The sequence below is a fragment of the Zeugodacus cucurbitae genome, chromosome 6 (assembly GCF_028554725.1).
Source record: "Zeugodacus cucurbitae isolate PBARC_wt_2022May chromosome 6, idZeuCucr1.2, whole genome shotgun sequence".
Classification (NCBI taxonomy): Eukaryota; Metazoa; Arthropoda; class Insecta; order Diptera; family Tephritidae; genus Zeugodacus; species Zeugodacus cucurbitae.
The window spans coordinates 11,110,141-11,129,886 of record NC_071671.1 but is presented as its reverse complement, the minus strand read 5'-3'; the positions used below and the strand labels follow the sequence as shown (position 1 = coordinate 11,129,886).

The 19,746-nt window shown below is 35.3% G+C and overlaps 1 protein-coding gene and 3 non-coding genes across 6 annotated transcripts in view; 3 read left to right on the top strand and 1 right to left on the bottom strand.

Moving 5' to 3' along the window:
• Positions 1-514: 514 nt before the first annotated feature.
• On the top strand, positions 515-586 carry Trnad-guc (transfer RNA aspartic acid (anticodon GUC)). The gene has a single exon. It is a non-coding gene; the product is annotated as a tRNA-Asp (tRNA).
• Positions 587-1,326: 740 nt separating this feature from the next.
• Trnan-guu (transfer RNA asparagine (anticodon GUU)) lies at positions 1,327-1,400 on the top strand. Its single transcript has one exon. It is a non-coding gene; the product is annotated as a tRNA-Asn (tRNA).
• Positions 1,401-1,664: 264 nt separating this feature from the next.
• On the bottom strand, positions 1,665-1,738 carry Trnan-guu (transfer RNA asparagine (anticodon GUU)). The gene has a single exon. It is a non-coding gene; the product is annotated as a tRNA-Asn (tRNA).
• Positions 1,739-4,572: 2,834 nt separating this feature from the next.
• Positions 4,573-19,746, top strand: part of LOC105210926 (ecdysone receptor) — a 326,137-nt gene continuing 310,963 nt past the window's right edge. The window contains exons 1-2 of one of the 3 annotated variants that reach the window (XM_054234169.1): positions 4,573-5,389; positions 9,656-9,808. The gene's annotated coding sequence lies outside the window, so the exon portion shown is untranslated. Of the gene's footprint in view, positions 5,390-8,894; positions 9,809-19,746 lie in introns of those variants that run through there. The other 2 variants (XM_054234171.1, XM_054234168.1) reach the window with 2 other exon arrangements.

The following is a 19,746-nucleotide window of genomic DNA, read 5'->3' as shown; positions in this document are numbered from 1 at the left end:
ATACGAATTGCTTTTAGAAGTTTTTTTATGGATTGATCATTTTTTATACTCTCGCAACATGTTGCATAGACTATAATAGCTTTCTTCAAATAACTGTAACACCTAAACCTAAACCCTATATCTGTAACACATATATCTAAACTCTATGTCTAGGTTATATTGTATATATCTAATCAAGATGCGAGTTGAAATCCATCCGTCCGTATGCCTGTGCAATGGATAACTCACTAACACATTCACAATGCTTGATGACTTTATTTGGTCGTCTCCAAGAGCCTTTAGAAATTCGTTAAAATACACCGAATTCCTCCTATTATTACTTTTTAGTATGTTGCAATCGAGTAAATTAAATATTATTCTTTGTAATCACTGAATTAAGAAACTGAATTAAGAACATACGGTGATGAATTTATAAGAATATGTGGAATGCAAGCGGTAACAGAGAACATCATATATATTTTATAGTTTTGCGGAGAAATGCTTATATAATGCATTTGTCAGGTTTCCCTCGCAGTCCTCGATAGTATAGTGGTCAGTATCCCCGCCTGTCACGCGGGAGACCGGGGTTCAATTCCCCGTCGGGGAGTCTTATGTGGGTTGTTTTTTTTTTTATTTTTTACTCCTTGAAATTTATATTATATATACAGTTGAACTTCCATAACCCGAACTTCTACAAATCGAAGACCTCCATAACTCGAAGTTTTTTTGCGAATTATGGTGATTCGAGTTAGTGAGATTCAACTGTATTTTTATTGTGAATTTAACAGCTCATTTCGGCACTCGTTTAGCCATTCATTAGTGTAAGAATACAAGTTCACTTTATGGACGACAATTTGTTCGAAGTTTTGCAATATATGCTAGTAGATCTGCTGAGTTATCTAACCATAAAGCCTGTAAAGATTTGCATCGACAACTTTACTATTATAATTTATTCATGTAGGGCATCAACTTATTCGATCTGGTATTCTTCAGAGATCGTATATGTAGTATATCATTTCAAAATCATATTCTAGGCAATCTAGAAACTTATATGACCTTGATAGTTAACCAAAGGTCGAAAATTTAACACATCTTATATATTACTTCTACAAAATATTCGTTATATAAAATAAGTATATGGCTATTTTAGTATCAAAAAAAAATATTTGTTCCTTTAGGAAATTAGAATATGAAGTCCAGATAGTGGGTTTCTCCATAGAACGTAAAATAGGAGTGACATTTTCGCCATCGCTGTACATATTTACGCATTATACATACTTATGTTTTATGTTTCATATTTTATTTCCGCTGAGCTTTTAAAGAACACTGAGCAAAGTGGTGTTATGGGCCTCCGTGGCGCAATTGGCTAGCGCGTTCGGCTGTTAACCGAAAGGTTGGTGGTTCGAGCCCACCCGGGGGCGCATTTATTTTTTAAATTTAATTTCAGAGTAAAGAATTGTTCTGATAATATTAATGTTATATTTAAATATTTGTGCAAAAATAAAATAGAAAGCTTTGTAATAAACTTGTTGACCGAATTCTATTTCGAATAATTCTCATATACAAATCCACAAATTAATTTCGATGCTGTAATCTGCTCATTATTTAAATAATTTTCTGACATTGCTCCATTTTTATTACCTTTTTTTATTAGTTTACTATTTTTTTATTACAAAAAAGTTATGCGCCCCCGGGTGGGCTCGAACCACCAACCTTTCGGTTAACAGCCGAACGCGCTAGCCAATTGCGCCACGGAGGCTGTGCTTTGAAGCCAACACAAATAATAAGATCAGATTTTTTTCAAAATGTACTTAATTGTTTAATATTTATTAAATCTGAATTTTCTATTAAAAACTATTATATGTTAGATTTTAGAAAGTATATATAATAATCTGTCCGATATTAAAGTTATATTTAAAACTCAGTTCGTCCAGATATTTTCTACAATTTGGTTTTTTCGCACTTAGTTTTTTCCTGTGCTATAAACATTGTGACGACTTGTAAAATTTAATAAACATTTTGTGGAATCTTAGCCCTCATAGAAGCTGCATCATCGGATGTAGTCTTTAAGAGGATGAGACACTAAATTATTTTAGTTGAAGGAGAGTCTGAATTATTTATTATTATTGCCCACAGAATAGCACTTATTGATAGAAGTGATTCCATGCCTTGGTTTCTTTACTTTATTTTTACTGTAAACAGTGACGTATAAAAATCCTAACAGACACATTCTATTCGAAACTGTCATTCAAAATCATAAGCAGTTTGAGGTTCCTTCAAAACTTATTCCTCTTCAGTTCTCGAGTTCGATAATTTTCGCAATATGATATCAAAGAAATCACTCTAATATCGGAATTATAGTCTAAAAGTGTTTAGTATCATATGACCCGTTGAAGTTTAAACGATTCTGTTGTTGACACATTTAGACTGAAAGTGAAAACAGTTCTCGGTTGGAGGGTTCATGATATTTTGAGATACCAAATAGAACCATCAAACAAACAGTCAGCGCATTCGTGTCTTGGCTCCAATGTCACTGTTTATATTTATAACTTTGAAGTTGTAGATAATTTCGTTTAACCTAGGCACCAGCATCAACACCGATAATAATGTTGTAATCCAACGCAGAATCACTCTTACCAACAGGTGCTACTATGCACTGAGTAGGCAATTGAAAAGTAAAGTCCTCTCTCGACGAACAAAAACTATACTCAGCAAGTCCCTCATCATTCCCGTCCTACTTTATGGTGTAGAAGCGTGGACGATGTCAACATCCGATGAGACGGCACTAGGAGTTTGCGAGAGAAAGATTTTGCGGAAGATTTATGGTCCTTTAAACATTGGCAACGGCGAATACCGCAGACGATGGAATGATGAGCTGTATGTGTTATTCGACGACATATACATAGTCCAGCGAATAAAAAGACAGCGGCTACGCTGGCTAGGTCTTGTTGTTCGAATGGACGAAAGTGCTCCAGCTCTGATAGTGTTCGATGCAGTACCCGCTGGTGGAAGCCGACACTTAGAGGGAGGCCTCCACACCGATGGAAGGACCAGGTGGAGGAGGACCTGTCTTCACTGGGTATTACCGATTGGCGCCAAACTGCCAAAAGGGGAGACTCGGCTATAACCGCGTCTACGCCAGTCAAGAAGAAGAAGAAATAGAACCGGTTATGAAATATTAGCTGGATTGTAATTGAGGATGGTTCTTTCAAAAAACTATTTTTTACCCAGAAGTTAAATTGGGCAGTTTACCATCTTTCACCTCCGTATTCGTATAGCACCTGTGGTAATCCTTGGTCCAACAGAAAGTTTTATTGAGACATAGTATTTTATAAAGAAACTCGTGTGATCGGGTAATATAACAGCAATTTTATCATCTACAATGTGAGCTTCGGATTCATCATCTTCTTCGGTTGTCTCACTGCGGTCTTCTCTCAGCATTTTTGAAAGAACCAGCAATAGAGCCTCCATAACTGAAGTATGTTTTGAACTCTGGTCCACCGATGTTTGTTTGCTTTCTTACAACAATTTTTAATACTACTCTACAAATAATTTTTTGCATTTCCCACCGAGGCCAAATTTGTTTGTGTACCTCTTCATCGCTGCTTACTAAACCAATCGCTTGTAATGTTTTATTCTTTATTCTTGCATTTCGTATTTTTTTTTTTTTTTGTTTTCGCACTACTTCGTTTGATCAGCATCTTCGACATTCATCTTTTAGCGCATTGCCTATACTTTTGTTGAACAATCTAACAACAACAATAGCAATGTTTGTTTTCATTTGCTTTTGTTGTAGTTGCTGCTGTCGCCGGTTTTTTGTTTTGACTTCAACAGCACCGTCACCACTGTCGCAGCGTAATCGTTCTTATTGGTGTTGTTGTTGTTGTTGTCGCTGCATTTGTGTGCAGCTTCCGTTGCCGCCTATTCGTCGCCGTCGCCATTCGTAACAAGCCGGCCAGCATGCCGCCCACCACCCTCCACTCGCCATTCACTCAATTCGCTGCTCTTTACACCCGTTACACCATTGCTACATATTTACTTTTTACGCTTTACCAGCTCGTCTGCCGTTTCGTGCAAGATTTCTTCGCTTTTATTCATGCTTCCATTTTCGTTATACGTTGAATTTGTCGTCATTGAAAGAGTAAAACAAAACTACAAAAACAACAATAATATAGAATGATGTGTACGCTTGCAAGCACGCAAACAACAAAAATAACACTACAACAACAACAACACCAACAATCGACAGCCAACAAAGTGTCTGGTATTCATTCAACATTTGCAGCAACCAAGCACTGGACACGGCTCCCCTCCAACAGCAAGAACATGCTCTTATATGTAAGTGTGTGTGTGCACATATTACTCCATTGCATCCAACTTCGTTTCATTTCGCTACTTTGCTTTAATTCGCATTTTGTTGTAGCTGTTGTTATTGTTTTTGCTGTTGCTCTGCTGTTTAGCATGACATTCGTTTCGTTTTGTTTGTGGTTTTGCATGCATGCATGCAATTCAGTTTCATTTTTCAGTTTTCATTTTTGGCTTTCGGTTTGGTTTGCAGTTTGGCATTTTCAGTTTCGGTTTCAGTTGCGCCGATGCGTTCAGTCTCTTGCCGACTATGAGAGTGACAACAAGTTTACGGTGTTAATTCCACTTTGCAATACAGCGCTCCCACTGACGGTGTCTGCTAGTCAGTCTATAGTTGTTAGTTAGTGAATTGCTGAGTCAAACTTAAAAGCTGTGACTTCGCATGAAGAAGAAGAACAACAATTGTTGTGATTTGTGCGGTGCTTGCTCAAGCGTTGCGTGGCGCGTTGTGTAAAAGAATGAAGATAAACAAAAAATAAAATTACAAATAAAAAAGAAAATGAAAAAGTTGAAAGAAATAGTTAAATTAAAAGTGTGAAAATATAAAAATGATTATTCATAAAATAACAAAAAATAAATAAATATTAACTTCTCCTTCTAACAACAATAAGCTGAAGGCAGATGTTATTGAATTAAGTAAAAAATATATAAAATTGAGTACTGCTGAAAATATCTACATAATTACCGGTTAAATAATAATACTAAATATTAAAATCAAGACATTAAATACTAAAAACATGTGCAATTCTGATATTTTAAACAAAAAATAAGCAAAAAAAAAATATCAATTAAAATATTCTAAAAAGTAATGAAAATCATCAGTGCTTAAATTACAAAAAAAATAAACATTACTATGGCGCCAAAATAAAAATATCAATTAAAATATTCTAAAAAGTAATGAAAATCATCAGTCACATTCAGTAATTATGAATCACGTTCGGTGTCGAAAATAAAAAGTTGTAAACACGTGTAAAATTTAAAAAAAATTATTAAAAACTTTCTTAACACTTATTAGAATATATAAATCAATTTCCGTAAAAAAAAGGTATTTTAAATAATTTCTAGTATTGCATGCATTTATTTTATAAAAAACAATATAATAAAAATTAAAAAAAAAAACAAGTAAGGAAAGGCTAAGTTCGTGTGCAACCGAACATTTTATACTCACGCAATTTATTGATCTAGTTTTTTTCAGAAAACACATAATTTGACCCATATATCCGGTCCAATAGAATAACGAAAATCATCATATGTATATAGTATATGAGGGCTGAGGTAATTCCTCAACCGATTTCACTATTAATCCCATCGTATTTTTGAAAAACCTTAAATTAGGTATATACGAGCTAGGGGAAGTTATGAACCGATTTTAACCATTTTCGGTACAGAGACACGCTATTAGAAGAAATAGACTTTCTCTGAATTAAATTGAGATATCTGAGAGATTTACCGAATTTTTCATATTCGATATCCGAGCATCGAAAAGTTATAGTCCGATTTCGACAATTTTTTCTCAAATGATGCCACAGGTCATATACAGTATTTATGTAAAGTTTTATTTCGCTATCTTCATTGGTTCGATATGTATATATTATAAAGTGCAGGAATGAGATGGAATTCAAAATTGAGTTATATGGAAAGTAGTCGTGGTTGTGAACCGATTTCACCCATTTTCGAAAGCAACCCTCTCGCGGTCCCAAGGAATAATTGTGCCAAGTTTCACTTTTAGTTTTAGGTGTTACAAACAACCGTTATGTGAACAAAACTATAATACTCTCTTAGCAACTTTTGTTGCGAGAGTATAGAAATATTATAATATACTCTCCCCAATATTTTCGCACAAATCCTAGTAACTAAATTTTGGATTTAAATATGCGTTCTGTAATGAAATTTGATAAAATCATAATTAATAAATAAAATATTTATATTAATTATAAATATATTCTTAAATATAAATATAAATATTTTATTTATTAATTATGTATTAACAGTTATAACACTGTACAACACTTGGCTGGGTATTGGTCTAAACTGATTTTTTCCGGGAGATTGAGACATAATAAAAAACGTGTATTCACCGATTTTCGAAGTTGGATTCCAAAATTTTTAATATTTGGTTTCGAAGTTCGAAAAAAAGCTTTTAAAATAAAAATTATTAATATAAGGATATGGTTACTAAAAAATATTTAAAATTTCATAATACTCTTACCAACAGTTTAGCTATTGCCAAAATCTCAATACTCTGTATACCATTTAATTTGATTCGTAAATACAAATATTCAACTGCAATAATTTTTTGAATATCAGTATTAGAAAGAAGCCCTACTGTTATAAAACAAATTGCCATGGTTCTATAGATTTTAATGAGAAGAGGAAAAAGTATTATATTCCAGATATTTTAAAATTAAATGCATATTAAATATTAAATAAATTTATCGTTTATCATAAGCTAAGTAATAAAGGGAGGGCAACGAAAAATTGCGTCATCAGGATAGCGCCCCCTACGCTAACTTCATTTTTTCCGCTTATTTCATATGAAAAGTTAAACTTAACATTTTTCATTTATAATTCGAATATTTTTAACTGAAATTAGTAGTGGGCGGTGCCACCTTTGTTAACCCTATAGTTTTTTAATAAAATTTAGTGTAATGGTTGACTAAATGAGTTTTATGTCGTCGATTAGTTCGGTTTTGGTGGTATATTGCTTATCACTCTCATACATCTTCCAAACCAACCATCCCCAGACGTTATCTGTAATATTTAGGTCTGGGGAGTATGGCGGCAACTCCAGAACACCGACATTTTGGTTTATATTATTACGTATTTAATTTCGCAACTTATTAAAAAGTGAACTTTTCTTTGGTTTCTGTCTTTTTAAACGTTCAGCTTCCATAACCACCATTTTAGTAGTTGATTTGATCACTTTAACATTATTTTGTCTTCAGTTTTGACGGAGGAGTCGTGATAATTTGAAGCTTCTCAGAGTATACAACGCCCGTCTGCTACCGTAAATCGACGATTATTGCCACATTTGAAGCTCTTTTTATAAGTTTCTTTATTTCGAAAAAATTTAAAATTAGTTTTCGATGCCTTACAATTTTTTCTGCAATTTTATGCAAATCATTAGGTGCATATGGTTCCCAAATTATGCGAGATAATTAACATTGCATTTGGGGCGCTATCCTGATGACTCAATTTTCGTTTGCAAATTTTTGTACTGTTTTTGTTTTTAATTCATTAAAATTTGATAAAGAATCATATTGTGCCCTTCTATTAGGGCTCTTAAAATTATTCGATTAACCTGAAAACCGATTATTCGAATATCCGGTTTGTAACCGTTCGTACGAATATTAACCGGTTAGCACTATTCGGTTAGTCGCAATGTTCCGACTATTCGAATAGTCGTTCTATTGCGGTTATTCGAATAGTTATACTGTCACTATTCGAATAAATGAAAATTGTTTGAAGTCCAAAAAGTCTTTGATTTCTTTAAGTTTCCGCATTCCAGCCTCTTTATCAGAATCAGAGCGGACGTTCTCCATTGCTGGAAACATTGTGACACCACGTAGAAGCTGCTTGCAAGCAGCAAATGTTAACCTTTTAACATTATCATATCAAAATAGACATTTTATGTGAAATAGTGATTTAATAATTCGCCCAGTTGAAATGATTAAAAACAAGTTTGTCATTACTTAATGGTTGCCCTGAAATCATTGTTAGTTTTTGTATTTTAAAGCGAGTTATTTGTTAGTTTTAATGATTCTGTTTTTTCAATAATAATAAGATAATGAATGAACAGTTATATTCGAATAGTCGACGACGAACGGTTAACCGAATAGTCGATGACTGACGACTATCCGAATAGTGCAAACCGAATATTATTATTCGAATAATGCCCTATTCGGTTAATTCGATTAGTGGAATACCAAGAGCTCTACCTTCTGTAGCTTATTTTCAAGCAAATTATTTCAAGTATGTTAGAAAAAGTGTAGCTATAACCCAAATACTATGGAAAATATTTGGTATTAACCAAGCATGATTGGGGGGCGCTATCCTGATGACGCGCACTGTATCATATAAATGTATTTAAAATATTTTGCATATACTACCGATATTGAAATATTAAATTGAACCGTTTGAAAAAAAATTTAAAAAATATTAAAAATATCCACTTCGAAATTATTGACTATTTTTTTGGTACCCATATAACCTTATAATTTTTGAATTTATATACATTTTTTTAATATAATTTCAAATTTATTAAAGTGGTTTGAAACCTAAAAAAATATATTCCGTATTATTTCCGTTTTATTCCATAAATGACAAAATTTTAATGAATTTTATTGAATTGGAATTTTTGGAATAATGGCAACCCTTAAAAAAATATTTTCAACTAGAAACAATTTCAAAATTTTTCAGTTTGATGTCTATAATTGGGCAGTTTTTTAACAAATATACTTTTTCAATCAGGTAGAAATATTTTAACGGTGTTTAAAGCTTCCGTCTTTCAACTAGAGAACTTTACACCTTTAGTATAATAAGAGGTGTGGTTAATTTTCGTGTTTTGAAAATAATTTTTACATTGTCACCTTTAAAATAGTCCCCATTCTTCAAATCGTCAAAACACTTCTCAAATTTGATTTTTGGAATAGCCTTTGGTTCTTCCAGCGATTTCTCGTATGCTTGTAAAACAACGGTTCTCTAAGGTTCTTTTTATTTTTGGAAATGGGAAAAAGTCTCTCTCAACGAAGTATGAGTTTTTAAAAAACAAAAATCCCCAAGCTCAACAAAACACGTCTAACCTTAGCGGCTGCTACAGACAAATTAATCAATGGAAACAGTTGAAAATTTTGATCGTCCTTCGGTACATGTACATATATCAACGTAATACAAAGTTTTGACAACAACTATGGACTATACAAACCCATTCAACTGTATATTTGACAATTCGCATTATTTTTAAAACACCACATGTTGGCATCCATATAGTAGGCGTTCGTAAACTTTGAAATATAGTTGACTAAATTTTAAATTCCAAATAGATGGCAACCCTTCTATAAAAAATAAAAAAAAATATTTTTTTTTTTTTCGAAACTATGATCATTTCTCTTAAGCTTCTTAAGTTTTTAGGTTGGTTTAATGCCAACACAAGATACATTTTGATTAAGTTTTAAATATTTTGCTAAAATAATCTGGTATCTGGAACCTCCAGTACCCATCTTATTCTATTATTCTGCTTAAATAGACATGAATCTAACCAATAATTCTCCAAAGTAATTTATTCTGCTGAATAATAATAATATTTCTACAGTGTATAATTGATAAAGTTAAAAAATACTCTACAGTATGTGCAAAAATTAAGCATACCACAGAATAATTCACATAAAATCAAATTGAAAAAGTGAAGAAAAACAACAGATATACCGGAAGTACAACGTAGACGAAATAATTGGCAGAGTTAGAGGTATGTATGGCAGCAGCTGTCCACATTTCTATATACGTATATACATATTTTATAAATTTATATATACCCATGTGTGAGTTTATGCTACTAAATGACATACAAATTAAGAAAGAAGAGAGAAAATACATGAATGTGAAATTGAATTTTACAACATTGTAATGACGTTGTTGTTGTTGCATGTACATGTGTATGTATAGTTGTATATGCAGCCGAGGGCGCGTCTAGCAAAAAATACACGCTATGGCGTATAAGCAACCTAAAACCTTTCGTTTACTACATATACAAACTATTTATATTTATATACATACATATATGATCTGATACATACAACACATTACAACTAGTATGCGTGCGCCTATTTAGTGTTGCACACGGCTACATACTTTATTTATTTGACCTCATGAGCGCGCATAAATAACAAATATCGTCGTGTATCTACGATATGTGTGTATGTATATGGGTTGGCCTGAGGCTTTTACATACTTTTTGTCACTGCCTTGTGGCGCGTTCGTTGACAGCGGCAAGTGTTTGGCGATTTTTGTTATGAATAGCGCTGTGCAAAGGGAATGCCGAAAATTGTTACATTACAGCAGAATGAGAGCGGAGTGGAAATTATGGAAAATGCGCAATAATACTTACAGTTTTATACTTTTACTACTACGTGTAAGTGTGGAAGTAAACACGTGTGTGAGAAGGTACTTTTTATGAGGTGTGTAGTTTATAAAAAATACTGAAATAATTATAATTTTTTATACTCTCGCAACAAATGTTGCTAAAGAGAGTATTATAGTTTTGTTCACATAACGGTTGTTTGTAACACCCAAAACTAAACGAGTTAGATATAGGGTTATATATACCAAAGTAATCAGGGTGAAGAGTGGAGTTCAAATCCGAATGTCTGTCTGTCCGTCCGTCCGTCCGTCTGTGCAAGCTATAACTTGAGTAAAAATTAAGATATCTTAATGAAACTTGGCACCATAGGAAGGTTGCTTTCGAAAATGAGCAAAATCGGACCACTTCCACGCCCACAAAATGGCGAAAACCGAAAACACATAAAGTGCCATAAGTAAGCCATAAATAAAGCTATGGAAATAAAATTTGGTATGAAAGATCGCACTATGAAGGGGCATATTTGGATGTAATTTTTTTGGGGAAGTGGGCGTGGCCCGCCCCCTACTAAGATTTTGGTACATATCTCGCAAACCAATAGAGCTATATAAACCAAACTTTCTGCAGTCATTTTTTTTAGCCACTTCCTAATACAGTCCAAAAATGAAAGAAATCGGATCATAACCACGCCCACCTCCCATACAAAAGTTAGGTTGAAAATTACTAAAAGTGGGTTAACTCACTAACGAAAAACGTCAGAAACACTAAATTTCACATAAGAAATGGCAGATGAAAGCTGCACTCAGATTTTTTTACAAAATGGAAAATGGGCGTGGCGTCGCCCACTTATGGGTCAGAAAACATATCTCAGGAACTACTCGACCGATTTCAATGAAACTTGGCTTGTAATAGTTTCCTTACCTCCCAATAATATGTTGTGAAAATTGGCCAAATCGCTTCTCAACCACGCCTACTTCCTATATACCAGAACTTTGAAGACGATCTGAATCGTTTACTTTACAATATATAAAGTAAGTACTAGTGAAGATATCGGTGCAGAACTTTGCACAAATACTATGTTAATAGCGTGGCAGCCCCATTCTAAAAATCGCCGAAATAGGACCATAGGTTTTTAAGGCTCCATATATCGAACACGAGGACCTCGGTGCTTCTAACCTAATATTATGGTTTCCAACTTTCAATGGATTTTATACAATATATATGACGAATATGTGGGTCAAATTGTGTATTATATAATATAAATAAAGTTAAATAAATAAATTGCGAGAGTATAAAATGTTCGGTTACACCCGAACTTAGCCCTTCCTTACTTGTTTTAGATATTTTATATTTGATATCTAATTGAAGATTAGGATTTAATAGGATAAGAGAAATAATATTCGCGTAGAATGAAAAGGCTATAAGGTCGAATTTCAATAAATATTAAAAATTTAAACAAGACGAAATATAATAAGGTAATATAATATTAGGTTGGCAAATATCTCCCTTCCGCCTTTTGGGCTTTTGAGTTTCGCGGCTATGTATAAAGCTCTACAGAACTATCTGGTATCTGGTAATACTATACATCTTTGAACGGTCTTGACATAACCTACAATACGACGCTATGCATGATTAGTTTGGATATTGTGTTCAACAGTTATAGACGTGTAAACATGAAGTTCACTAACGCCGAAAATCGCGGTATTTTCAAGTTTTCCTTCATTAAAGGCAAATGTTCTGGACAAACGTTCCGTGAGATTAATGGTGTTTTGGGGGATGGTACTCTGTTACTGCGAACCGCGGAGAAGGAATGGTTTCGACGATTAAGAGCGGATGAAAACGAAACCATGGATAAGCCAGCCGGCGGAAGACCTGTGACGACGAATACCGATCAAATCATGAAAAACATTGAGTTAGACCGGCATGTGGCATCTCGTGATATCGGATATAGTCACCAAACCATTTTAAACCATCTGCAAAAGGCTGGATACACAAAAAAGTTTGATTTGACGTAAAAAAAACATTCTGGACCGAATCAACGTCTCCGATATGCTGCCGAAACGGAACGAACTCGATCCATTTTTGAAGCCGATGGTGACTAGCGACGAAAAATGGATCACATACGACAATATCAAGCGAAAACGGTCGTGGTCGAAGGCCGGTGAATCGTCCCAAACAGTGGCCTAGCCGGGATTGACGGCCAGGAAGGTTTTTCAGTGTCTTTGGTGGGATTGGAAGGGAATCATCCGCTATGAGCTGCTCCCAGACATTTTATTTTACCATCTACTATGAACAACTGGACCGCCTGAAGCAGGCGATCGATCAGAAGCGTCCAGGAAGGGTGTAGTGTTCCATCAGGACAACACCAGACCACAGACTTTGTTGATGACCTGTCAGGAGCTATGGGAGCTCGGATGGAAGGTTTTATCGAGTTTATCGCAAATAAGGATGGGGGCTTCTACGAGTGGGGTATTATCAAGTTGCCGTCTAGATGTAAAAAGATTATCAAACGAAACGGCGCATATTTGAACTAAATCCGATCACTGTAACATTTTTTTATTTGAATAAAGAGCAAAAAAGCAACCTAATATTATTGAGAAAATAAAAATACCTTACACTTTGATTCCATAAATCAGACTTTGAATATTATCAGAACTTAATTTATACACATTCAATGCATACACATATGGACATTTCTCGAAATTCGCTTTTGCGAAATGCAGAAAAAAAGAGCAAATTGAAGATCAAGGAATTTAACAAAATTACATAAATTAGAATTGAAAGCGCAGACCGGCAAATTGAAAATAAATTATCAGCAATAAATCAGCGATTCAAGAAGATTACAAACGTACAAGTACGAAGAAATTAAAGCAAAAGTGGAGAATGTAAGATAAAATACACGCAAATGCAAAAAATGAGATAACAAAAGCAAAAACAAAAAAACACAACAACAACAACAACAAAAATTCCACTGCATTAAAAAACAGCAATTGCAAGCGGCTCTAACATGAATGCTGTCGACGGAAAAGAGCGAAAGAAAGCAAGGCAGTCGGCAAAATGTTTGCTAAACACAAAATACGCCAAAGCAAAATTGCTTAGCCAGAGGCTACAAAAAACAACAACAAACACAACAAAAAAAGCCCAAAAAAAGGCAGAGCATTGATAAATACAGAGAAGCCAATACATTATAATAAAAATTCCAGCAAAAGTCGAAAATAAAACGGCAACAACAACAAAAAACACATAAGACTTAACTGAAATCTGCAACAGCGTCGAAGTTGCCGGCTTAATTGATAGCAGCTAAGCAAGGCAACAAGAAGGCATGCTTGTGTATGTACACCGAACGCAAAAAAATCTTAAGAGGGGTACACAAAATTTTATTATTAAGGTTAGGATCCGATCCGATCCAAAGAGGGCTACCGTTGACAATTTATTCTGGGAAAATGAATGAAATTTCAGGGATTTTCGTGTTTCGGGAAAGCCGTGCTTAATCTACAAAAGACTTAGAATAAGTAAAAAGTACTTTGTAACAGTATATCAATACCCTCAGAGTTATTAAGGCGTTACATGGATGTCGTCCGAGACATTACTGAAATTTTTGAAGAAAAATTAAAAAAAACTCTGCGATTGCGACGTCATTTCCGACGAGCACTCGGACTACATAGCTCCAGGCGGGACCATTTGAAGTGAAAACTTGGAAGAAGTAAAAAATGTGAAAAATATTTTTTTTTGGAAATTTTTGAGGAAACAAAATTTTTGTCTAAAATTTCGCTATTTTTTTTTCAAAAATTTATTGTGTAATCGTTTTAAGTTTTGAGTTACGAGAAGAGCACCCTGGAGCATTTCCATGGAGTATATGCAAAGCAATTATTCGGATCAGGCAATAAACACATTTTTTAAGCCGTGATTATTTAGTGTGAAACAAAGTCCCGCTTGGTCAGATTATGCATAGATAGACTCAACTATCTAACAACATTATATATATATATATATTTGGCGTAGGAACCGCTTTAAGCGATTATAGCCGAATCCACCAGAGCGCGCCACTAATTCCTCCTTTTTGCTTTTTGGCGCCAACTGGAAACACCAAGTGAAGCCAGGTCACTTTGCACTTGGTCTTTCCACCGGAGTGATGGTCGTCCTCTTCCGCGGCTTCCTCCAGCGGGTACTGCATCGAACACTTTCAGAGCTGGAGCGTTTCCATCCATTCGTACAACATGATCTAGCCATAGAAGCCGCTGTCTTTTTATACGCTGAACTATGTCAATGTCGTCGTATAAATCGTACAGCTCATCGTTCCATCGTCTGCGGTATTCGCCGTTGCCAATGTTCAGAGGACCATAAATCTAACGCAAAACCTTTCTCTCGAAAATCCCAAGAATCGTCTCACCTCAACAACATTATACGTACATCCAATCTGGGTGCCGAGACACAAAGGGATATCAGAGAACGAGCTTGCCGACGAATTAGCTCGAACGGCAGCTGTAAAAAAATTGCTAGACTTAGAACCTTTTTTGGCAATGGGTCCCCATACAGGGGAAATGTTCCGGACGGGATTACGCCAATTACAAAATTCAAGTGTATAATAAACCTCTTAAGAAGCAAACTAAGGGTACTGGTGGGACTATATACGGGCCATTATAAGCTCAGAAAACATCTACACAACCAGATCTTGGTCTTAACGCAAACCTACCTCTTCTGTGACATGGAGGTTGAAACTTCCCTACATCTAATATCAGAATATGTAGCACTTCACTGAATTAGGACTTCACTGGGACATACCATTCCAACTGCAGTGTGCATCGACTCTCTTAGTACCAACACCATTCTGGAATTCATCAGAGTGCTGGGACTAATGGTGCCGATATAGAAATTGACAGGGCACAAAAGACACAAGTCACAAGGTCGCATTCCATTCTAAACCGTGGAACCTGTTTAACCCCTTAAAAGAGTAATTGAAGTGATGTATTTCTTTACAGACATTTATAGTAAGATCTCTAATATTAACGTTAGTATCTTATATAGATATATAGCAAAAGAGAACTAGGCTGTATCACAGGGGTCATCACGGGGCACCTGCCTCTAAGAGGCCACCTACACGTGGAAGATAATGAGACACTAGAGCATTATCTCTGCGAATGCCCGGCCTTCTGTCGTTTAAGAAGAGATACCTTCCAAGGCTCCCATTACTCTAATCTAAGAGAAATTGGGCAGCAGGGATGGAATAAACTCAGAAACTTCGTTAAATTGACCGAGTTGTTCAGGTGACGCTTATCAGGGTACCTTCGGGGAGCACAATGGGCCTAATAATGACCTAAGTGCGGCCGCTTGTGGTCAGGCTCTCTTCGCCTCCCTTTTTAACCAACCAGCCATCTTATATAGTATTTCTCATAAAATATTACTTCTAAACTTGAATATAATTTTTAGATAGCCATCAAAAGGGGTTCTCAGCGCTCACCCCTCCTCGTTGATACGCTACTTTAAGCATAAATATGTACATGTAAGCGTAGTTATGCAAGTAGATATAGAACTAAGTCCGTGTATAAATTTATAAATACATACGTATAGTTAGATATGTACGCCTGTATTGACGTCTGTGCGAATAATTTAAGGCGGTGTGTTGCATTTGTCGCTGCATCAGCATTCCCGGGCTAGTCGGTCTGTAGGCCTTTCGGAAACTTGTTTGACTTGTTGTTGTGCTATCATTCGTCGCTCGTTTTTTATTGCTTTCCTGAGATTGCCTTAGCCGTACATGTTCACTTAGTTCTTTTCCTCACATTCGCGCATGTTGCCGCAGACTTTTGCAAAAATTATTTATTTTTCATTTTTATTTTTTAATCTATGCACCTCTGTGTATGTGTATGCTTGTGGCTTTGTATCTTAAGTATGTGCATGTATAATTTTTTTCTAAATTGTTAACTTGCTTTTTAGTGTTGTACACATGTTTTCTTTTCTCTACAGGGTGCACCGTCTTTAATGTGGATATAGAGTTATTTAATACCCTAATACTCAGAATGATAGAGATGGTTAAACATGTTTTGAAAGCCTAGTAATTATTCCAAATTTTTTCCCGACACTTTAGTGATGCTCTATGTTGAAAATGAGGTCCTGTGCTCCAGTGGGAGTTACAGACTATTCTAATAGTTTCTGCCACAAAATTTCCCTAAAATTGTAATGTCAAAAAGTGATGACTCTTAGTCGGTCACCCATACCTTCCGATTTAACCCCTCTGACTTATTTTTATAGATACTTATATAGTTGTGGATGATTTAGGCAAAAACCTGAAAATATATTCTAAATTAATTGTTAGTTGACAAATAATAATAGATCAAATATAACCGATTTTTTAATTATTTCTTTCCTAGCGGTTTTATTCCGTTTTGTTAAAGATAAATAAATATAAATTTTTCAAGTAAAATCTAAGTGTGCTCTGCCTAATCCATAAATAGGGAGTCCCCTCAATCTGCGCCAAGTATTTTGCGAAAGACTAAAGTCCACCGTCAACGAACTGATTGGATCTTATCAATGTGGCTTTAGACCTAGAAAATCCACTATGGATCAGGTATTCATCATGCGCCAAATCTTGGCAAAATAAACCCGAGAGCGAAAAATCGATACACTCCACCTTTTGATCGATTTTAAAGTCGCTTTTGACATCGCAAAAAGGAGCTGAGGAAGCGAAGCGTATGAGTCTGGTGGTGAATGAGGACAAGACGAAATATCTCCTGTCATCAAACAAACAGTCAGGGCACTCGCGTCTTGGCTCCAACTGCACTGTTGACAGTTATAACTTTGAATTTGTAGATAATTTCGTCTACCTGGGAACCAGGGTTCAAAATTCAACGTAGAATCACTCTTGTCAACACGTACTACTTTGGACTGAGTGGGCAATTGAAAGTAAAGTCCTCTCTCGACGAACCAAAATAAAACTCTACAAATCGCTTATTATACCCGTGCTGATGTATGGCGCTGAAGCGTGGACGATGTCAACATCCCATGAGACGACACTTGGAGTTTTCGAAAGTAAGGTTTTGTGGAAGATTTATGGATTTATATGGATGGAATGATGAGCTGTACAATTTATACGACGACATTGACATAGTTCAGCGAATAAAAAGACAGCGGCTACGCTGGGTAGGTCATGTTGTTCGAATGGACGAAAGTGCTCCAGCTCTGAAAGTGTTCGATGCAGTACCCGCTGGTGGAAGCCGAGGAAGAGGGAGACCGCCACTCCGTTTGAAGGACCAGGTGGAGAGGGACCTGGCTTCACTTGATAGACCCAATTGACGCCAAACTGCCAAAGCGAGGAATAAATGGTGCGCTGTTGTGGACTTGGCTATAACAGCGTAAGCGGTGTCTACGCCAACAAGAAGAAGAAGAACTATGGTACAAAGGCTGATCAGCTCTCGCTACATCTTGCCCCAAATTTTCATACCAGTTTCTAGACTTCTTTAAAGACCGCAGAAACCCATGCTCTTAAGAAACTGAGTAAAACAAAGTCTTTCAGTTCTCCTTTAATGACTGCCTTGCGAATTGCCCAACGGTAGTGAAAAGTAGAAAGGCAAACACCTCAAAAATGTTGATAGTAAACGTAATAGATGTTAGAATAAACTAATTTTGTTATGATAAAATAACAGTATTTTAAATTAATTTTAATTTTTTTTAGCATTCAGTGATTTATTTAATAACATTTTATTTAATTTTTCTTTAACACCTCATGATTTTTCTGCTCAGTTTCACTAATCAAATCGACTGAAAATATACTATTGACTCAGGTTTGTCCGCTTAAACGGCAGCTAACAAATTAAAAATGTACATACGAGAGTGAGCGAGTACGTGTATGTGTGCCAACTTGTAATATAAGCGCGCTCCAAGTTGCAGCAGGCAGTCAGCAATCGTCAACAGGCAACGGATAACTATGCAGTAACTACCATATAATGGGGCAAACATAACTACCCCAACCGCGCCAAAATTTAACCGCCTTACGCGCGCTCTCGCCAACTCTCCTTCACCTTCATTTCACTCGTTAGTTTTTGCATTTCCTATTTTCCACCACAATTGGTGACTCTAACGCCAACATACACATATACTATACATACATACATAGTAGATACTCAGTTGTACATATTTCCTCAAGTTCTCCTCGGAAGCACTCACAAAAATGAAAAGAAGACAAAATTATAACAACAAAAAACATTAAAACAAGTAAGGAAGGGCTAAATTCGGGTGTAACCGAACATTTTATACTCTCGCAATATATTTATTTAATTTTATTAATATAACAAGCAATTTGACCCACATATTCGGCATACATATATATGGTATAATTGATCCATTGAAAGTTGGAAACCCTAATATTAAGTATATTGGAGATTGGGGAAGTTATGACCCGATTTCATTCTTTTTGGGCACGGAGACATATTATTAAAAGAAAGATATTCCCTCCGAATTTCTTCAAAATATCTGAGAGACTTACACATATGTCGGTAAAAAATTTGTTAAAGCACTGAGGTCCTCATGTTCGATATATGGGGCCTTGAAAACTTATGAACCGTTTCGATGATTTTTAGAAGGGCCACACTATACATGTGGTATTTGTGCAAAATTTTGTTTCGATTTATTCACTAGTGCGTACTTTATATAGTGTAAAGTAAAACGTCTTCAAAGTTGTGGTATGTGGGAAGTAGACGTGATTGTGATCCGATTTGGACTATTTTCACAACATATTATTTTGAAGAAAGGAAAATATTACAAACCGTATTTCATTGAAATTGGTCGAGTAGTTTCGGAGATATGGTTTTTGACCCATACGTGGGCGGAACCACGCCCTTTTAAAATTTTGTATATCATTTTGAGTGCAGCTCTTCTGTACCATCTTTACCATGAAATTTAACGTTTCTAGTGTTTTCCTTAGTGAATAAAAGCATTTTTAATAGTTTTCAACATAACCTTTCTATGAAAGGTTATTATAATCCGATTTCCTCCATTTTTAGACCGTATAAGGTAGTACGTAAAAGAAACGACTCTAGAGAGTTTCGTTGATATGGCTTCAGTAGTTTACGAGATATGTACAAAAAACTTAGTAGGAGGCGGGGCCACGCCCACTTTCTCAAAATAAATACATCCAAATATGCCCCTTCCTACAACAATCCTTTTTACCAAATTTTACTTTTATAACTTTATTTATGGCTTAGTTATGACACTTTATGTGTTTTCGGTTATCGCCATTTTGTGGGCGTGGCAGTGGTCCGATACGAACTTAACCTTCTTATGGTGCCAAGGAACATGTATTCCAAGTTTCATTAAGATATCTCAATTTTTACTCAAGT